The sequence below is a fragment of the Chaetodon trifascialis genome, chromosome 8 (assembly GCF_039877785.1).
Source record: "Chaetodon trifascialis isolate fChaTrf1 chromosome 8, fChaTrf1.hap1, whole genome shotgun sequence".
Classification (NCBI taxonomy): Eukaryota; Metazoa; Chordata; class Actinopteri; order Chaetodontiformes; family Chaetodontidae; genus Chaetodon; species Chaetodon trifascialis.
The window spans coordinates 9,170,185-9,190,780 of NC_092063.1; the positions used below are offsets into that span (position 1 = coordinate 9,170,185).

The window sequence follows — 20,596 nt, forward strand, 5'->3', positions numbered from 1 at the left end:
GAGGTTTCGAGGGTGAGGTTAGCTGCAGTGCATCAGCGCCCTCGCTCTATTTCTTTGACCCACATATACCTCGTTTTCATTTCATTTTGTGCCAACTCTTTCCTCGTTTGAACTATTTATTTTTACTCTCTGTGTTTCTCTTTCTATCACTGCTGCACAGTAATCTCTACTGAGCCGTGCATAATCACAGGCCATCTGGGCGCTGTAGGGAGAGATGAGCCTGCAGCTCATCAGATGACCAAACCCAACGTGGGTGGACACGCTCTCGCGTGCGTGCGCTCACACACACACGCACATACGTAGTCACACCTTTAAAAGTTACAAACCATCAAGGGGATGTTCGCTTCCATAACACCTTTCAGGACCATACTCAAGGACATGAACAGCATCCAAGCAAAGAAGCACGTCGTTGCACAGCGGAAATAAACAGCGCTGCCTTTAAGAATAAATCACACCTCTTTCAGTACCACATAACGATGCTCCACAGGCAGAATGTTGCACTTTGAAGCTGATTAAGCACAACCGAGCGGAAAAAGAATATCGCTAACTAGATCTCCAAAACCAGCAAAACAACAGGGACATGTGAGTGAGTCATTTTGCATCACCCACTGAGTCTTTGCTTGATACTAGATACAATAATCTGACTCCCAGACTCCAATCCAATGCAAATAACATGTCCTGTATTTTTTTTTTCTGCTGTTTTTAATATTGCGCCACCATCTCCTCAGTGGGCCTTGTAGACATCATTACTGAAATGCTGACTGCTGGTTCCTTCTAAAACAGTCCCCTCTGGTTTTATAGATGCAACACTGTGGAAAAATGGATATACAATGAAGGATGTTTGAGACCCTTGCGATCATATTGTAACGATTCCACTGAGTTTTCTGTTTTGAGCACATCAGCAAAGCCACTCCCTACAAGGATGTATTGAATTAAACCAAAGAGGACATCATGAAGCACCAGCAGCACCCACCTTATTAAAGCTGTTGGTCGTTAATTAGTGGTGTTGGTAGTTGTCTGTTTTATGTCCACATGCCTTAAAGGATAAATTAAGACCACATTACTCTGATAAACCTACTGTGGCCAAGTCAATTAAAGTCAAAGTATCTGCTTGGGTTGGACAAATCTTCCCTCTTGGTATTTGTAATTTTTTTTAATCTGAAAAGCAATATTAGATTGTGATATGCACCTCTTTCTGAAACGTACATGGAGATGATGTTTGTAGATAAAGTAGACTTTTCAAATGACTCTTTAAAGTCTATTTTTACTTGAAGTGTGATCTTTGAGGTTAAATTTAGTGTTTTTGTAAATGGAGTCTGGTGGAGCAATATAACGGCTGTTTCAGGTTAGACTAAAAGGATTATACCCACTTACTGTTTTGTCACATCGCCTGTGAAGCCCAAATAAACTGAATGTAGAGATAAAGACAGACGGTATAGTGTACATATGCAGTAATTATTATACAGTTGTTCTTTCAAAAATCCTCTTATTGATGTAGAAAAACAGAAAAAATAGTTTTTTAGGGTCTTTCAGGGTCTCTTTCTTCAGCTCCTTGATTTTGTTTCGCTCTTTAGGGACAAAGTGTCTCATTTTCTCCCCCCAGCTTGATCTTTTCTCCTTTTGCCTTCTGCTCTGCACTCACCATCTCCACCATGCCCCTGGGCCAGACACCCCTCAGACAGCATGGGACCAGTGTAGAAATACAATTTCCAGATCTCACCGCCGCCAGCCAGCACTGCTCTCCCAGAGCGGGACAGCAGGTCTAGTGCATCGCTTTTCTGTCAGGGGGGGTAACATGGATACACGGATTATGCCGGGCTCCAGCCTCTTTGTAATTCAGATAAGACCTCTCTTCTCCGGCAGATAGCTTAAAATATTAATAATGAATTAAAAGATTCTCCTCTGGGTGAAATATTAATGACTCCTTCTTTTAAGAGAGGCGTTGACTCCTGAGAGAGGGAGGATGGCAGCGTGCTTGTTTGAGTAGTTTAAAACATCTCTTTGATTTTTAGTGGTTTGAGGAGTTAAGGTGTAGGTGGCTGTCAGGGTCAATATTTAACCATTTGACCATTAAAGGCTCTTTTATTGAAGGACAGTAGAGGCACACCAGTTAAATCTGACACATACAGTAAGAACACTGTCTTCATTCATGACAATAATCTAACCTTATTTCCTTCTGAAAGCTCTAATTGATCCGTCTATTGAGTCTTTGAGAGTGCAATTCCCTTCGGTGAAAGCTGATCCGCGGGTTTAGCGAGACAACGTGAATGTGTGTCAGTAACAGCGAAAGACTCCAGCTGCCTTAACTGTGTCCTTCCTCGACCTCTGTCTTCTGCTGAGGTTTGTCTGGATGTTGTGTCTCGCTGGCGCTCCAGGACCTTCAGAAGACGTGTGAATGGAAAACGAATTCATTTTCCCAGCGTTCGCTTGTGTGTGTGTGTCTGTCTAGTCCGTGTATGTGTGTGTGCATGTGTGTGTGTGACGGGTGGACATAAATCTGTTTACGCGGTCACTTTGTGGGGACAAAACACAAGTCCCCATAACATAAATCATTCAATTTTAGGGTTAAGGCTTGGGTTAAGGTTATGTTTAGACAAATAGTTATGGTTAGGGTGAAGGTAAGTCTCCTCTGAAAAGTGAATGTGAGTCAATGTAATGTCCTCTGAAGTGATGGAAACTGTGTGTGTGTGTGTGTGTGTGTGTGTGTGTGTGTGTGTGTGTGTGTGTGTGTGTGTGTGTGTGTGTGTGTATGTGTGTGTGTGTGTGTGTGTGTGTGTGTGTGTGTGTGTGTGTGTGTGTGTCAGCCCAAGCACTCGTGTGTAGATTTATTCATATGCACGCATGCATGCCCGTGTTGTCTTTCTGTGTGAGGGCTTTTTGGACGAATCCTGGAGTTGGGTCAACATGCTGTGGAATTTGAATTGTCTCCATGACAACAGCCCAGTGTCCTCCTTCCGGCTTTCATCCGCAGGGTGCGTTCAGAGGCAGCCGTAACGAGTGTGCCGTGGCTTTAGCCCACGGATTGATCTGAGTTATTTGAAAGAAGGAAAAAAAAAAGAGACTTATTTATCTATGCAGATTTCTGTACCGAGTCCCCTCTGACTCTAACTGGGCCGAGTCCTCAGTGTCCCTGCAGCGGACGAACACACATGTGTATGTGTGTGCGTGTTTGTGCAGATCAAACTCAGCACAGTCCTTTGAAACGCAGTTGACAGAACTTTGGCAGGCTTTCAAACAACGTCAATGCAGCGTTTTGCATATTGTTGACAGCATTGTTGTGTGTATGTCTCTGCGTTTGCTGCGGTGCAGTGGAGTCGTGGTGGGCGATGAACCGTGGTGTTACATGCTTCAGTTTCTGGACAGTATAATCCATAGACAGAGGGATAAAAATAGTTGCAAGATGTGTTGCCCCTGTCTCATTGCCTGACCGTATTTCTTGCACGTAATTTGGAAAGAAACATATTTTTTCAGGTTAGAAATGAGTCAATGAGTTGGACTTTCCATCCTTTTGTAACTGTCTGGGCTACACATGGACGGAAGGGAGCGTGTGTGGTTGCTGATGCCACTGGGCAGATGTGTGACAGATGTCCTTCTTCGGTCAGCAGAGCGAGGAAGATTTAGACTAGTCAATATTGCGGTGGGTTTGTGTAGGACAGGGAACGAGAATAATCACACAAAGTTTCTTCTTTGTGGACAGATGGAAAGAGCCTGTTGTTGTAATTAGTGAGAGTGGTGAAGGGTGACAGAAGGGCAGAAGAACTGTGCCAGCATGGTACATCTCCTCTATCCTCTTGTCCCTGTCGGTGAACGCATCCCTATCTCTGCGGGCTCATTGCAGGCTATAACACGGAAATCAAAGTCTTCCGGTTGCCCCTTTTAAATCCCAATTCTACTTTGAGCAGCGATCTCTGCCTTACATAAGCTAAAAAGAGGTAGCAAGATGGCGCGAGGTTCAACATTCCTCCCCAACCCACAGCTCACATTCCTCTCTTTGGTGTAAAGAGGGGGCACGAGCACCATGCCTCATTAGATAACCCACAAAGGCAAGGCTCTATTCTTACTTGAAATTGGTTTTTCCCCCTTATTTGGATTGCCCTCCAGGGTGGCTGCAGCACCGATTCTCCATCTCGTCCTCCCCTCATGTGAGGATATTTCACCTCGGCGGGTTCACCGGGTTGAGCGGGCAGCTTCATTGCTGTGGAGAGCAGCACCTGTTCCCCCGTCCAGCGTGATGCATAATTCACTGTGCTGAGAATTTCAATCAGTGCAGCAATGAGCTGCTGAAGGTGGGTGCTGTTATTGTGGATGCTTCAACCTCACGACAAGAGGATCAATCGGGGCCCGTTTTAAGCTACTCCCAGCCACTCTCAACTCGCCTCCAATTTTAAAGCTCCTGCGTTTCCTGAATCTAAATCGAACACAGCTACCCATCCCCCCCTTTACATTCTCCCTCTCTTCCGCTGCTCTCCTCACACCCAGCTTTAAAGCCCCGTTTCCTTTAGGAACTGGGGATATTCCAGCAGTGTTTCCATGGTTATCGGTGGCATTCGTCTGTGGGTTCAGAGCCGGTGTCGGCCAATGTCACCCTGTCTTTCAGGCCGGTGTCACTTCTAACTATTGAGTGGGAAAAGGGGGAACACTGAGAGATATGGGGGGGGGGGGGGGGTTGTAATTATATGTGCATATGAAGCGGGTTGGAGCGGCTTGGGCGCGTCATCCTGGCAGCTTTTGTGATACACATGTCTGTGGGGGGAAGTCGCACGGATGTACTCCACAGAGACTTGTGGTAAAGTGACTCCCCAAGGGATACAACAAGATTCATTACTTACACATCACAAATACAAATTATTATTTTTCTTTTTTTTTTTTTTTTAAGAAAGACCGAGCGGTGAAATGATCAGTCAATCAGTCCGCTGACGCAGGACTAATTCAACAGCAGTTTGACAATAAGTTAATTGAGTCATTTATCCAGTGAAAATGCCAAATATTTTCTGGATTTGCTTTATGTAATTATTTACACATGAGAAATCCAACTTATTTACAGGGAAGAAGAAGCAGGTTAGTTGATGAACAGATCGATCAACAGAAAAAAGCAGCAAACTCAATATTTGATTGAGCTGTTTAGCAAGAAAAAACACTAAACATTTGCTAGTTCCAGCCTCTTAAACATGAGTATTTGCTGCCTTTCTGTCTTTAATTGTAAATTAAATATCTTTGGGCATTTGGCACAATCAAACAGAAGAAAACTGATATGAGCATTGTGTCCAAATGTCTGATATGTTTTGTAGACTAAACAATGAGTCTTCAGTGAGAATAATTAGTTGCAGGCTTGAAGAGACCACTCCAACATGTTTTTAGCAAATACCTGAAAAAGCGTCCCTCCTCTCCAGTGCACTCATATCCTCACACACACACACACACACACACACACACACACACACACACACACACACACACACACACACACACACACACACACACACACACACACTCATGCAACAACTGCGCAGGCACACTCACTGATACTTACACACACTTCCCCCATCTTTCATTCAGCCACTTCTTTTCCTCTCTCCCTCCTCCACTCTTCTCTCTCTCACTTAACTCTTCCCTCCCTCTCCATCTCCCCCTCCCTCCAGCGGGCCGTCATTAGTTTCCATGGTAACAGTTGGGCGGCATTATTGCCGGCTGAGAACTGCTCCTGGGCTCCTTTCAGAGCGGCGGCGGCGGACACATTGTTTAGTCCGCTGTTCTGAATGGTGCGGGGATCAGGACGGGGAGACTGCAGGACAGTAGGAGCCCTTTTTTGGGGGGGAGGGCAGGGACAGTGCGTTTGCAGAGGGTGAGGGGAGGAGGAAGAGGAGGAGGAGGAGGGCAGGAAAGAGGAGGAGGAGGAGGAGGAGAGAGAGAGAAGCAGCGTGGTGGTGGTTAGAGAGTCGATGAGGGAACAGGAGTAGTAGCAGTAGCAGACTCATGCCCTCTCCCTGAGAGCGCTACAAAAACAGCCAGGCTCCTCAGGCAGCCTGCTCGTGGCTCCGTGCTGGACCAGGTCGGATTCTGCTTTTTCTTTTTCTTTTTTTGGCGTGTGTGTTTTATGTTCGTGTCACACAGCAAGAGGCGAAAGGATCTACTGAGATTTCAGTGATAACAGAGGGAGCATCGAAGGCAGATGGCAAACTGAGTTCAGCTGGTGAGTTACGAATGGCGCTCTAAATCACACACTTGGATGTACATTCACGGAGGACGAACGTGTGCACACCGGAGCCTTGCAGTGAAATACGCTCTGCCTTCGCGTTATCTGTGTTTGAGTTTCCGTACGAGTGTCTGCAGGTGCTGCTGTTTTACAAAATGCATGTGTTTTCATCCAAACCAAACCTCTGTCTGGGTTATGTTTGGGTGTGTGGACTCGCACGTCTGCCGAATGTGGGCTAATTCCTGCTGCCCTCTGAAATATACATGCCGGCTTGCATGATTTATTGAGGACGTACATTGGGGGCAATTTTCTGCTGCCTTGATTCTTGGATTCCCTGCAGTGCTTTTTCAGGGAATTTCTGAGCGGGACAGCGTACGTGTTTTGGTTCTAGTTTGTTTGGTTTTCCCTTTCATCTATACTACAGCGGGTAATTAGGAGTGAGAGCTGAGCCCTCTGGCTCCTTGAACAAGTGATGTGTGGCGAGTAATGTAGTGAGCAGCGAACAGTGCCAATGTTTTCTCAGTTCATTGCCCCTGTGCTGTCTCTCCAATGAAACAGCACACAGACTGTCGTCCTCCCACGCTTACAACTTCTGAATCAATATAAGCTCACTAAAGGAGGGGCCGAGGCGGTATTGAGTGTAAGTGATGACCACCTTTAGCTCAGTGATGTCATTACATGACTGCATGACCTCAGTGATGATTAAAAACCATTAACCACTTAACCGCAGCCAAACTCCTGGGCTTTGTCAGTTACTCACAGCTGGTATGTTACTGTTTGCATTCAGTCTCGTAGGGATTTTTTTTTGGCACACTATAATTTAGCTGACTGGGGAGTTGTCTTAAGGAGCGGGGAGTCTGAGTGTTTCCATGACGACCGGCAGCAGCTGTGTGAGCCGAGCTGAGGCCGAGTGTGCGGCAGACATCGTGGCATCGCCTAGAGACTGCGAGACTCAGTCTAATCAACGACCTTTTGACCCAGATCAATGCAATGGTGCTGAGCCAAGCAGCCACAGGGTCTGGCTGACATATATACCGTAGTGCGACGCCGGTGCCGTGCAGCTGTACAGCTGCTTACATTTCCTGGATCATTGCGGGCTTCACTGGCGTCAGAGCGGTCTGATCCTCTTAGATTGGTGGGAGTATTAGTGTTAGAAGCAGGCTTCTCATATATCAACATAATCATGTCCATTAGATGGATTTATTTTAAGTGTAATTAAAGTCTGACCTCTGAAAACCCAAGCTTCTGCTGGTAGTAGATTTCTAATCTTGCTGTCCTTGAAGTGGGGTAATCTTACATATGCATAGGATGGACAAAATCACCACGTGAAAAAGGACTGAGAACAAAACCACAGCACTGAGGAAAAAAACATACACAGCCAACATACACATACACATAATAGGTTGTTGACAGCATGTATCGGTTTTACCAGTGTCTCACAATCATTAGCTTTTATCTGAGTTTTCAAAGCACGCCTAAGTGTCAGTGCTCTTGATGCTTCACTACAAGTGCACAGTCCTTGAATTGTCTAAAGGCCAACAGTGTTCAGACAACTACATCAGCAAAGAAAAATGGTAGTCCTTAGTCAAAAAAGAAAAATTAGCACCTCTGTGACACAGTCTAAACAAAAACAGTCCGCCGTGAGCTGTCAGTCCAGCCATGAACACCGTAAGCTGGTATTTATGGTAAGGCTGCCATGTAGAAAGCGCCTGTACTCAAGGCCGACATACAAAGACTCACACTGTAACCTCGTGTGAAAGGCGAAGTCCTAGAACCCCTGGGCAGCGGAAAAAGTAGTGAGTCATGTTTCACCCTTTTTCCTACATCTGGACAGGTTTACTTTTAGAGAAAGCCAAAGGAAAGGATGTCTTTAACCCGCAGTGTCCACAAGCATTTAATACAGGGGCGGGTCTGTGAGTGGGAAGGTCGCAATTCTTCAGGAGTCATTAGTTACGTCTTCTCTAATGCGGTGCAGCCATGGTGAAGGTGTTTCTGTTATTTTGTCCAGTTCCTGTACATATAAGCACATCAAAGTCATGCTAGTGGTTTTCTCTTCATTCTTCGGCTGAATCAAGAGGAAGGAAGTGCTCATATTGGTGAGAGGTGCTGGAGAGCTTGTGGTGATACTGACCAAGCCACACACAAACAGAAACAGGCACATGCCATGTTTGATAGTCACCCTGATTACTGTACTCCTTCACCCTGGTAATTATACCCACAACTTCCTCTTTACCCAGGGCACCTGGGGTCTTCCTCCACTTAGAGCCGGTGATGACATTTCCTGTAGTGTTGCCACGATAATTGTAGGAATCAGCAAAAAAAAGAAATGTCAAGTGATTAGATAATGATGGATCAGCACACACAGCGACGAGAGACAGCGTGTGTTTTGTATGTCTTATCTCGCAGCCGTCTAAATACAGCTCAGCCCCTGTCTGATGTTACGCTTTAAGTGTGAACTTTAGCTTACATTCTTCAGGGTGGACAGCGAGAAGAAACAAGCCTTTGTCTTCTAGTGACACGTCTGTCCTTAACGCCTCGGCGTGCATATGCCTGCATGCATGCGTCCTTTACTTCTCCATTCGGTCTGGGCAGGCAGTCGGAAAGTGTTAAGCGCTCTCTTGTCTCCAGTGAAGCATGTGTGTTGTCTTTGTAAGAGACTTTGGCACCAGACAGGAGGAACAGAAAAATCTCACGCAAACGTTCAAAAACAACTCTCCCCTCCTGGCAAATTCAATGCTGAGCAATATCTAACATCTTTTAATTTGACCTCTTCTGTCTCTAATTGTCATCTCCCCCGCTTTAAAACCACTGCTCACTTCAAAAGCTTACAAGGTTTCAGTGTTAATGCTGGAGCTGTCTTTGTAGTGGTGTCCTACTGCTGTGGAGAGGATGAGGGATGGCTTCCAGAGGCCAGTAACAAGATATTTAATGAATTTCTGCTGCAAGGCATGGTGTGAGTGCATGTACACACGTGCATGTGTTTTTATGTCTGTGTGCTTGTTTGCATGCATTCATGCACATGGACAGACAGTTTATATAGAGAGAGAGAGTATATGTTGTCCTTTAGGGATGTTTGACTGGATAATCCTTTCCTGCTATATTCACTTCAGGGGAGAGCTTTAATGCCTCCTCATAAAGTGGAAAGTCAGTACCTGTACACACATGGAGCCACTTGCAGTAACTGGGGAACTACCATAAATGGTAAGTTTCAGGACAGTAAGCTGTTCTAAGTGATCTCCCGGTTTTTGTAGCTCGCAAAGCTTCACTGATGTTTCTCAGCAGCAAAATGTAGAGACACTGAAATGTGAGAGAGAGGAAACATAAGATTATTGAGTAGGATTTATGTGTTCTACATGCTGTAATGTTTACTGAGATCAAGCCAGCTGGGGCTTAACAGCACTCGAGAAAATGAATGAATTGTGTTTTAAAAAACGTGCAGTGCAGCATTTTTGTGTCCCATCACTCCAGTTATGTATAGAAACAGCCCTGGGCAGTAGCTGTTTCTATACAGCCTTGGTGGATCCTTGGCATTGACCAATAGACATCAAGTAGCAGCAATAACAGCAGTCCTGTAATTGGGCCCTCTTTGATAATTCCTCACCTCACCTTTCAGAGCCCACCCTTGATAGGCAAGCTGTTGCAGGTGACACAGGTGATAGATGACAGGTGGGCAGAGCTGCCTGCTGCAGGCGATCGTGGCTCTCTGCAGCTCATCCTATAGAAACTCCACAAGGGTTATGATTCAGCCGGCGGTCATGTGAAAGACGATATGCCAGCTGGTTATGAACGAGGTAGATGCAGCTAGAGCAAGTACAAATGTAAGCAGCAGCCTTTGATTTCATGACAAATTTGTGTGAAATTTGTCATGAAATGTGTGAGCTGAACACATTCAAATGAGCTGGTATTGTAATCAGAATGTCAAGAAGTAAGTGTTCTGATGGTATATGAAGACGTCTATGTATTGTACAGCAGAGGTAGTTAGCATGCTAACAGCTAGCCACAGCCTAACCGGTTTTACTCAGATTTGCTGAAACAAAAATGAATTAGCAACTATTTTGATAATCATTACATCATTTAAGTAATTTTCTTCTTTTGGTTTTGGCATCACCTTGGGCCTTTAGGACACAAGTCTATTCAGTTTTTTTTTTAACATTTCATAGACAAATATATTAATCGAGAAAATAACAAGTGGATTAATCAGTAATTAAAGTATTTGTTAGTTGCATGCCTAATTGGATCTGTATCTTATATTTCATATGTCTTGTGTGTGCATGACTTGCATGTTACGCAGTGCATAATGGATTGTAATGACTGCAGATTTTATTCCCAGAGGAGAAAATCTGTTATCTGTAAATTGATGTAGGCTCAGATGGATTATAGCACAATCATGGCACATCATTCAATCTCTTTAGTACATACACAGTAGCTCTGAAGGCAGTCTGAATGCAGCAACATCTCTATTTTAGGTTTGAGTGATGATACCAGCTTCCTGTGTTTGACCAAGTGAATATGACGCTGGCTCTGGCAGTCCTACTGTCTCCTGTGTGGCTACGCTAACATGCCTTAGAGCACTGCAGTGCGGTGCTGTTAGGGGAAATACTGGAGCCATTAGTGAGGAAATAGGAGCCTTTATTAGTCTGTCTAGTGTACACCTGGCTTCTATAACAGGCCTCTCCTTGTACAGTGATTTTGTGTGTGTGAGTTCATGGTCTTTGGTATGTCTTGGTTTCATTAGTTCTTAGCTAATTCTGCCCTCTGCAAACCTCAGCTTAAAAAGGTTTCAGTGATTTTAGGTTTCCATTCAAGACTCTTCCTGCACCAAATGTTAGTTAAGGCTTCTCCCTCATTGGCACTGATGGGTGCTCTCAGTTTTCAAAGCTGAGTGACTCATCTAAGAGACTGCAGCCCAGTGAACGAGTGTCAAACATGCCTAAGTTTTGACAGACTGACACGACTTGCTTGCCTCAGATGCTCTTTGCTGGAGAGCTCCCATTGCTGACGCTGCCATTCAGGAGCCAAGTGACATTTTGAAATGATTCTGACGTCAAAGAAGACACGTTGGTGTTGAGTGCACAGTGACCTTTTTGTGTGTGTGTGTGTGTGTGTGTGTGTGTGTGTGTGTGTGTGTGTGTGTGTGTGTTGGTCAGAGTCCAGTGTGTATCAGCACAGAGGAGCTGTGACTCGGGAGTCTCACCCTCAACCTTTTTTTTTTTTCACCAACCCAACACACCCTTTCTGGATTTGGCCAACCAGACTGGACTGAACTGGACTGGAATGGGCGACACATTGACCTGCACTGGGCCGGGCTGTCTCGCTCGGGGACAGTTTGGCTGTCAGCAGCCTCATAGACACTCCCCTCCACATGCTGACATCCATCCTGCCTGGAACAGATGTGGGGTGGTACCTCACCTACCACAGAGAGGATGGACGCTGAGTTGGGGGCTTCAGGACTGAAAAAGGATAGTTTTAGACTGTGGAAGAAGTGTGTAAAAATGTGTGAATGCATGTGTTTCAACCAGAAATCAAATAAATAATTCATTAAATGGCCATCTAGAAAGATGCTAACGTAGAGATATTCATACTTCTCTCTCTACCTGGCTCTACCTGGAAAAAGCATAACTGTTTCCTGATTGATGCAAACTGTCTCCACCATTCACCAGCGCATTTACATTTGTTGCAGTCCTCATCATCTTCATTGGCATAAAGAAAGAAATTTTCAAGTATATGTCCTCATAATACATTTTTTCACATTTTTTTACATTATAAAGTAAATGCAGAACTTTATTTGGATGAAACAATTTATTGATTGATCAAACAAAATCATCCATAGATTATTCAATAATCAAAATATACAGCAGTCGTAGCTGTAGACACACAACACCCATAGAAAAATATACACATTCCCACAGGGATCCTGCCCTTCCTCTAATTTTCCCTTTTTCCTTTCATAACTAAAACACCTCCTTTTCCGACAAACACGTGCATTCAGTGGCTCTGCTCTGCACACGCCACTTCCTCCTGTCCTTCTGCTGGGGCAGGCTGGCTTTTCCAGAGGTGTAATTCTGTGGCCAGCGTTAGGTGTCATTTAGTTGCCTGTGAAATGTTCTCTCACTATGGGTTGCCTTTTATTTGGGAAAGGCAGTGATTTGGTCGGCAGTGTTTTTAGTAGCTGCCGAATGTTTTTCTGCAGTCGCAGCAGAACACTTTGCAGCACGCTGTAAAACGTTAGCAGATCACAGTGTAATGGTTCCAATGTTGACATGAGTTAAGTGTCAAAGCAGTTTTGTGGTCTGTGCTGCAGATTGGTTTCTATAAAGTTAAGCCACCACACTCAGCGACACAGCAATGTATGCATATGTATGTTGATATGCATGTGTGTGGAGGTTGGTGCGTAGTTCGCTGCTGGAGACACTGTACTCAACGTCCTTAAAAGTCATCAATCAGTCAGCAGTTAATCAATCATGCAGTCAAGCAAATGGCTGGTTTTTAACTGGTCCTGTCCACCATAATGATCGGATAATCCCACCAGTCAATATATGGTAAAGTAATCAATGCATTCACCCTTCAGAGACCCTTAGTCGGTATGAAAAGTGAACAAGCTTTGATCCAGAACTGCTTAATCCTCATTACAATAGGGCCTTCTTCGGACAGGGAATGATTGAAATTTGTTTTGAAAATGCTATTTCAGGCTTTGGGTGCTGATGACTCATGGAGCCGACCTGTGTTTGTCAAGACCTCCCCCACCCCCAGTGGGAATGGAAAGAGCTGGAGTATATATTTTTTTTCCAGTAGCAGCAGTTAAAAATCCCCTCGCTGGTTAAGGTGTGTTAGCGTTTAGCCAAATGGACTGAGAGGAATAGATGGACTCTCCTGCTCAGCTTTGCCCTGATTGTTGTACAGAACGGCCAGTTGGGTTCTAACATAACGCAGTGAAAGCCGCCATTGAGAGCCGTTACAGTAGGCTTCAGTAGTTTCTGGGACAGTTGGCCAGTCATCTCCACAGGCAGGTTTGTAAACCCCCTTGTTCTCTTGTGTGTGTGTTGCCCTAATTGCCAATCTTTGGCTGCTTCCTTTACAGTAATGCTCTGGGCTACTGTACCGCACTGCATCCAGACAAACAGAGGCTGACTTCTCAGAACTGTGCCTCATAAAAACCCTCTGAAAGCGTCTGTTGAAGTGGGAGGCTGTGAATTAGAGAGGCCTGTGTGTGCTATCAGCTCACATGTCCGATGATGAATATGAAATTTTAATCATTCTTTTGTCTTGTCATCACATCATTGTGCGTCTTACCGTAAATTCTGAGTGTTGTTCCATGACTTACGCTGCGTTTGACAGCTGAATGAAATGGCCTTGAGTCACACTGAGGGAAAAGGTCTCAGGTCAGCGACTGTGTCTTACCTCACCCCTTGCTTATCTTTTGTCCGGTGAATATACTCTGCTGTTTGACCCGTGTCACGCGCTTGTCTGCAGTATATTCATGTGTGCTGTTGAAGTGTTGCACTTGTGGCCGGCTGCTGCCTCTTCAGTCATCTGTTTTGTAAAGACATTCAGAAGTCTGCTTTTGTCAGAGCTGCACGTCAACGGAAAGCAAAAGTAGTTCTTTATAGCTCACCATGACCTACCTACTATATTAGCAATATAGATCAGCATTGTAGCTATGGCGGTGACTTCTTCTCAGGGCACAGTGAAGGAAAATTCCTTCCAGAGTGACTTGATTAACTTTGGACTCCACATGAATGATGCCACTCTGATATTAATTTCTTGCCTTTGTTTATGTTTTGCTTTCTCCACTTGTTGACAGTTACCAGTTGATCATTTCAGGAACTGAAACCAGCTTATTTTTCGCCACCCTATTAAGAGCTTTGAGTGCAGCGTGCTTGCTGACAGAGCTCATAGCTTTTCTTGCCTCTGTCATGCTTCAGACTTTCCAGCAAAACCACTCAACTGTATCTCAACCCCGTATTTGTTTTGTGCTTTCTGTGAGAGCCACTGCCACACATGCAGCCTACCCCTGAGATGTTCAGGAACATTCCCTGCATGGGGTGATGTGTGAACGGGAACATTGATCAATAATCAGGAAAATCTGTACCACCAATTTCAGACCTCAACATGTAGTAATATTTCAGGGAGAATGCCGGCTGTGCTGTGAATGAAAGCATTAACATTGAAGGGACAAGCATGCAAAGGGTTACGCCCATCTGATGAAAGGCTGGAATCACAAAAACTCCAAACATCCGACGCTCTTTTCAGGTGTTGAATGTGAGTTTCTGATTCAAGTCGATCATGAGAAAACACTTCTTGTCTCCTGGTGAATATGAACGCATTTTAAGACCACAAGCTCGTCCACCAGATTCCTGAAAATTATCTGTCGCCACGTACCCGCACAGCCGCCCCCATCTTCCTCCTCCGTTGAGTTATATGGCGGTTGGCATCCATAAGTGTTAAGACCATCTGCCGGACTGTCCTTTACTCCATCTACTCCGACATCGCCATGGTATATGAGAAAAAGCACAAGTGTTCCTGAACGTATAGCTGCAAGTGTAAATATCACCAGCGGTGCCTGCGAGGTTATACCAGTAGTTCATCAGCAACTATGTGTGAAAGAGGCTTATGACTTTCTTCAACACTTTCCAGCCATCTGCTGCCTCCTCATCCTCGCTCCAACTTCTCATTCTCTCGCAGTCTTATCCCCCTGAAATCGTATGGGTCTAATCTGTGGGAGCTGCTGAAATCCTCCCACTTAGTTTTGGAGATATGTCAGTGTGCCTGCTGTGCCCACTGACCTGATTTAGGGGGAGAGGACAGACCTAACAAGATGACTTACCTACCCCCTCCTTTTTCTCCCAGCCCCTGGGAAGCCATGATATGAGTGAAACTTCAGGCGCCACTAATTCTTAAACAACACAACAAATAGTCTTGCATGTGTAAATGTAAATGTAAATGTAAATGTAGATGTTGTGTGGTGATCAATAAAGTAAAGTCAATGGAAGGTTTGACAAAGTGAACATGGCTGGTTATGATAACAGAGCATGAAAAGAAATAGATTTGTAATCTGGGGCCAGATGCTACTGTACGTGATTGGATAGCTGTTGATCCCTCTGTATGTGTGTGTGCGCGATTGCAGGCGTATGTGTGTGTGCTGATAAACCCTGTGGTGAAGTGGGAGCTGGAGCCTCGTTACTCTTTTAGGGAAATCTGCTGATTGAAGATCTGCTCTCCTGTAGATCCTGGAGCAGCTGTTGTTGTACTGACACCAATATTTCTCTCTCCGCTCTATTTCCTGTCTGAATGTGCGCGCTTGTATAGATCCTGTTAGTGATGCTGTACCCAAAGTCTTGTTTGAGTATCAAACAGTCAGCCCTGGAGGCTTGAAAGGCGTTGTTAAGAGCTTGTGGATTTGTCTGATGGTTGCACTCAGCTGTATATATGTTTTCATGCTCAGAGAAAAAGCTACCAAATACTACTACAGAAGCTTCTAAACCACCTCTCCAATCTTGTATTTTTGCTAAAATAAAGCTAAATGTACATCCACGTGAAGCTTGGTTGTAAGCGTTTGGCTTGTTTCGTGCACCTTCTCTGTCCATCTCTGTCTCACACTTATATTGAGGTTTCTTGAACAGGATCACTCTGGTGTTTCACCGTCCTTAGGTCTGACACTTCTGCATACTCGCCTCAGAATTATGCATTGAAGTATTTGTGTCTCTGTGTGAATTTTCTGGCTTGAGGTTTTAACCATTGGTGTGACAGCTGAAAAGTAGATCAAGGTCGAAGCGCTCATTACTGTCTCCTGCTGCACGGGGAGGGAAGATGTGGGGTGAGGCGAGAGGATTGGAGGAGTGGATGTGGAGTAGTCGATGACATGGTGTTAAAAGTAATGGAGGCGCTCGACCTCTCCGTCTTCTCCACTGCCTTTGCTCTCTCCTGTCGTTTAGTGTATTGCTCTGTTTTTCTCATCTGGTGGAAAACCAGCACTGAGCCGCATTCATCATATATGTATTCATACCTCCTGTTCTGGCCTTTTAAAGATTCATGTCATTAGGATTCAGCTGGGTCTTGGTTGGGAATCGGGGGGTTGGTTGAAGTGATGGGAGATGGGTTGTCAGCTCAGCCTCACTTGGGGTTGATTTGCGAGTAGGAGACCTGATTGACTGGCTGCCTGACTGGGGAGACCCTGCTGCATGCGGGTGATCAGCCTACCAGACAGCACCGGGGTGAGAGGACCGTACTCGAGGGATGATGGGTAATAAAGGACTCTGTGGGCGTCGCCTCAGGGCTGGTGGTGACTGACAGCATGCTAGTTTTGTGCCATTTTTTGAGAGTGTGTGTTTGAGTCTGCGAGTACCAAAATCAGGCATTCACCAAAAACAATACAGCTTCTGTGCATAATAATCTGTTCTTTAAATATTGTCTAATTTGTTTGAGGTGGCACTGATGCCCAAAATGAATTATTCTGGAATAGCACAATACAGTATATTTGTTCAGTAGAAAAAACGTTCAACAGTTAACCTATTTTAAGTATGTCTGGATAAAGAACATTAATACTGTTTTGGTTCCATCGTGTCAAAAGAACTGAAAGCTGACATCAATTCACATCTTGTTTACTTGTTCTTTTATCAGATAGCTCATGATTTAATTCCACCTTTATTTAGCCCAAATCCTTGAGCGGCTGCTTGTGCTTATTTAACACTTGAGACCTTTTCTTTCTTTTATTAAATGAGCAAGAGTAAGAGCCTGCAGCTTGTAGCTCCGTCTGGCTGTGCACGCTCGTGTTAGCCCACAATGCTAACATGATGATGTTCAGCAGGTATAGGCTAATGTCTACCATGTTTGCCATCTTAGTTTAGCGTGTTAGCTTGCTAACCAGCACTACACACAAAGTATACTTTTATACTAAGTACTGGACGCCAGGCGTAAAGTTATTAACATTTCATCCTGAGGGGGAGAAACAAAGGTCCGTCTGTCCCAAACTTCATGGCATTCCATCCAGTGGTTATCGAGACAAATCCCCACTCCAGACCACAAATGTCACCCTGCTGGTGGGGCTAGAGGGATCCAGATTGGGATATTTCGGTGTGGGTTAAAGGTGTGGACTGACTGAAAGACTCCCTAGAGTCATGACTCTACCGTGGCTGAAACTTCCTCATTGTAAGGTGAAGAAAAAAGAATTGTTTTTGTATTTGTCTTGAAACTTGGGTGTGGTATTGGCAATGGTATCAACAAATATGAAATGATACCCAGCCGCTTTAAACGAAAAACGCCTTCAGCCTCTTAGTGTGACTGATTAGCATTAAGCATTTTCTAAAGAAGGTGCAGACTTATTGAGGGTTCGTTATTGTTATGATGATGGCACTTCCTGAAAGGGTTCCTAAAAGGCGACACACACTCGTACACATCGCTGCCACGTAGTGACATAAGAGGGACATTCCTCAGGTTCCTCTTCTGTGACAGCATCACAGTGTCATCAGTGATTTGATGGGACATGTGCTTTTCACTGAGACACAAACAGAGAGGGTGAGAGTGTCCCTGACAGATACCTGGCAGTATCTGAACGTTTCAGTACGAAAGACAAACACCACACTGTGCTGTAATGCTGTCCTTCAGGTTCCGACCCAAAATATCATGTTTTCTTTGGCTGCTGTTTGTTCTGTTATATCACAGCTGCGATCAAGCAGATAAGACAGACAGGCTGTTTGTTACCTGGTCAGCGTAATTACAGCGATGTACTGTGGCTGCAGCTGTTTCTGCGGGGAAAGATTGTCATAGTAACCCACAGCCAACAGGGCGATGATGTCCTCACATGTGTAATTCCTGTCTAATTGTCCTATTCATCCGTCCCTCAGTAACTGGAACCGAGCAGAGGAAATTAATGAGCTCACATCAGTGCTCTCCTGTGTGTTTTCACAAAACCCTCCCCACAATTACACAATTCCAATATTAATTTCATCTCTCGGATCCCTCAGAGGGCTGCTTGATGATGCCGTCTTCGGATCTTCGCGGTCTGAAATTAACGCCCGCCAAGCGCCAAATGGTGGTAGATTTTCCGTTTGGCGAGTAGGTTCTCTGTAGTGAAAGAAATCAATCATGATTATAGTATTTATCACAACATTTAGTGCCTCAGAGACGATGAATATGTAGCCCATTTTCAGGGGTGTCAGCCACAGAGCGCAAAGATGGAGGATGGGTTTATTCCAGTTATTAGAAAAGCTCCTTGCACCTGATTTACTAATTAATATTATACTAATACTAATAATACTAATACTAATATTAAATCACACTATTTACCAACCAGTGAAAGCATGTTTTAATTTAGGCCCAGACATAAGCATTATTTTTAAACCTACCTGGTTTGTGCCGTCCTTCGTAAATCGGGGTTTGAGTCTTCATTTGAGTATGAACAGTTACTCACAGAGCGCCTCTTCCAGGAACCGAGAACAGGTTGGAGTCAGACTACTACGCCTACCAAAGATTAAGCAAAGTGCCAAAACTGTCTTAAACAAATAATTCCTAATCATTTTTAATGCTTGTTATTAACCCTTTGCTCACCATGTCTCGTCCTGCTCGTTTAACTGAGAATATATCATGTTTACAGTTGTTAATTCTCTAATGACTGAAGGAAATGCTTGATGATTTTAGTGTTGCATCTCATGGCTGGCTGCCTGTTTTTAATTCGCTGGTATGAGCTGCATCTGATCTTTTTTATAATCAGATGATCTGTCTAGCACAAGCATGGGTCATAGTGAGGAACACTAAGGAAAGACTGGGTGAGTAGGCGATGATGAGCTGTGAATGGGCTCAAATGTGCAGAAAATAGAAATTCATAATCCAGCGTACAGTAAGATGATATCACCCTCCACTGCGATGCTTCACTCTGAACATTGTCGCATTAATCTGGTAGACGTTGCCCAACCCAATCAGAGTTCAAATCCAAGTCAGGTGCCTCAGTCATAGCCTCAAGCATTGTTTGGGTAATTGTGAGTTTTGGAAGAACAGTGCAGTCCAGCGAGCTGTGTGTTCATGGCAAAGAGACATATATGCTGTGGCCCAGTTGTGAGAGCATGCGGAGATGGCTGGACTCCACAGTGACACACATGCACGTCACTTGGGCTCTGGGAGGAGGTACTTGGATCAGGTTTGGCAGGTGAAAGGACAGGTGCAGCTCCTCAAACACACCTGGGAAAGGACAGGTGAATGCGTGTGTGTGTGTGTGTCTGGGCGTAAAACAGGACGGAGCTTTGAAGGATTTTTTTTAGGGCGTGTGTGTCTGCGTTTGTTTGCAACAAAGACTCAACTCAGTTGCACACGCGGACTTTGGCAAACTGGGAGGGCAGGATTTGTTTTGATTTTGACCGGGTTGTGTGGGAGAGTTTTCCGCTCTCTTGTCCTTTGGACTTTGGATACGTGAAACTGAACCGTTGGAGGGAAGGTAATTTCCTTTTTTCTTTAAACCTCTATGAGAAGAAACTGCACAGCTGATGAATTACATGTTCTGCTCTGAAACATTGTAAGCTAGATTCCTTTGATTGGAAACATTTTGGATCGTGATGTGCTCGATAAGTGTTAGTTTAACTTAACTTGTTCATTTATCTCATGTGACTGTGCGTTTCTTGGGTGAAGGATGACATGTCGGGTAGCTTTATCGTCAAGAAGAAGAAAACACTCCTCTCTCTGCTGTGTTGTCAAGTTCCTGTTTGGTGTCTGGCAGCTTCTTATAAGGGCCACGTTTTGCTCTCGGGTAACCATGAATACACAGAGTTTCCATAGGTACCAGCCCCTATGCCTCCATCTTCCACTGCTGTTTGTTTTTCCCAAGAGAGCCCCCAGCCAGCCTTGGGTCACTGAGTTCCTGACGAGGCAAAAGGACATGCCTGTTCACTTGATCATAGGTCAGGCCTTTCCTCTGACTCATGAGTCATCTGTGGTTTAGAGACGGCATTAGCAGAAACCCCAGCTCACAATATCTCTGCTGCCAGGGACCAAATTCAAGAAGGGTCAGAGTGAATATAAAACCTGCTGTTATTTGTGATCCTCTGCAGGGAAAACACAATTTCACATTTTTTCATCTCTGTGCTGAATAGGGTTGAGAGAGCTGCTCGTAAGCCTCATCTTCTCCCCCCTGCCTGCTCTTATTCCGCTGTGGTGCAGAGATGGTGGGAAAGCCTGCAGTGTGCCACATGGGGCAGACAGCGTAACAGGACTCATTACTGGCTGATTTCTCTCCTTCCACTGCCTGCAGCACAGCTGAAAAACACCAAATTAGACGTGCCAAGGCTCTAGTGGGGGGGCTCGGTGCAATTTCGGGCTGTAATCCAGAGGAGGAAGAGTTGGGGTGACGAGATCGAATCCGTGAGCTGAAGGAACAGAGATGTGTGGCTGCGGTTCGCAGAGTTATTAACATAATCTACT

General features: G+C 44.8%; 1 protein-coding gene across 2 annotated transcripts in view; it reads left to right on the forward strand.

Annotated features, from left to right (window-relative positions):
- Positions 1–20,596, forward strand: part of fgd (faciogenital dysplasia) — a 58,125-nt gene that overhangs the window by 11,370 nt on the left and 26,159 nt on the right. The window contains exon 1 of one of the 2 annotated variants that reach the window (XM_070968520.1): positions 5,681–6,190. The exons of the other annotated variant lie outside the window; for it this stretch is intronic. The gene's annotated coding sequence lies outside the window, so the exon portion shown is untranslated. Of the gene's footprint in view, positions 1–5,680; positions 6,191–20,596 lie in introns of those variants that run through there. 2 annotated transcript variants of the gene reach the window in all.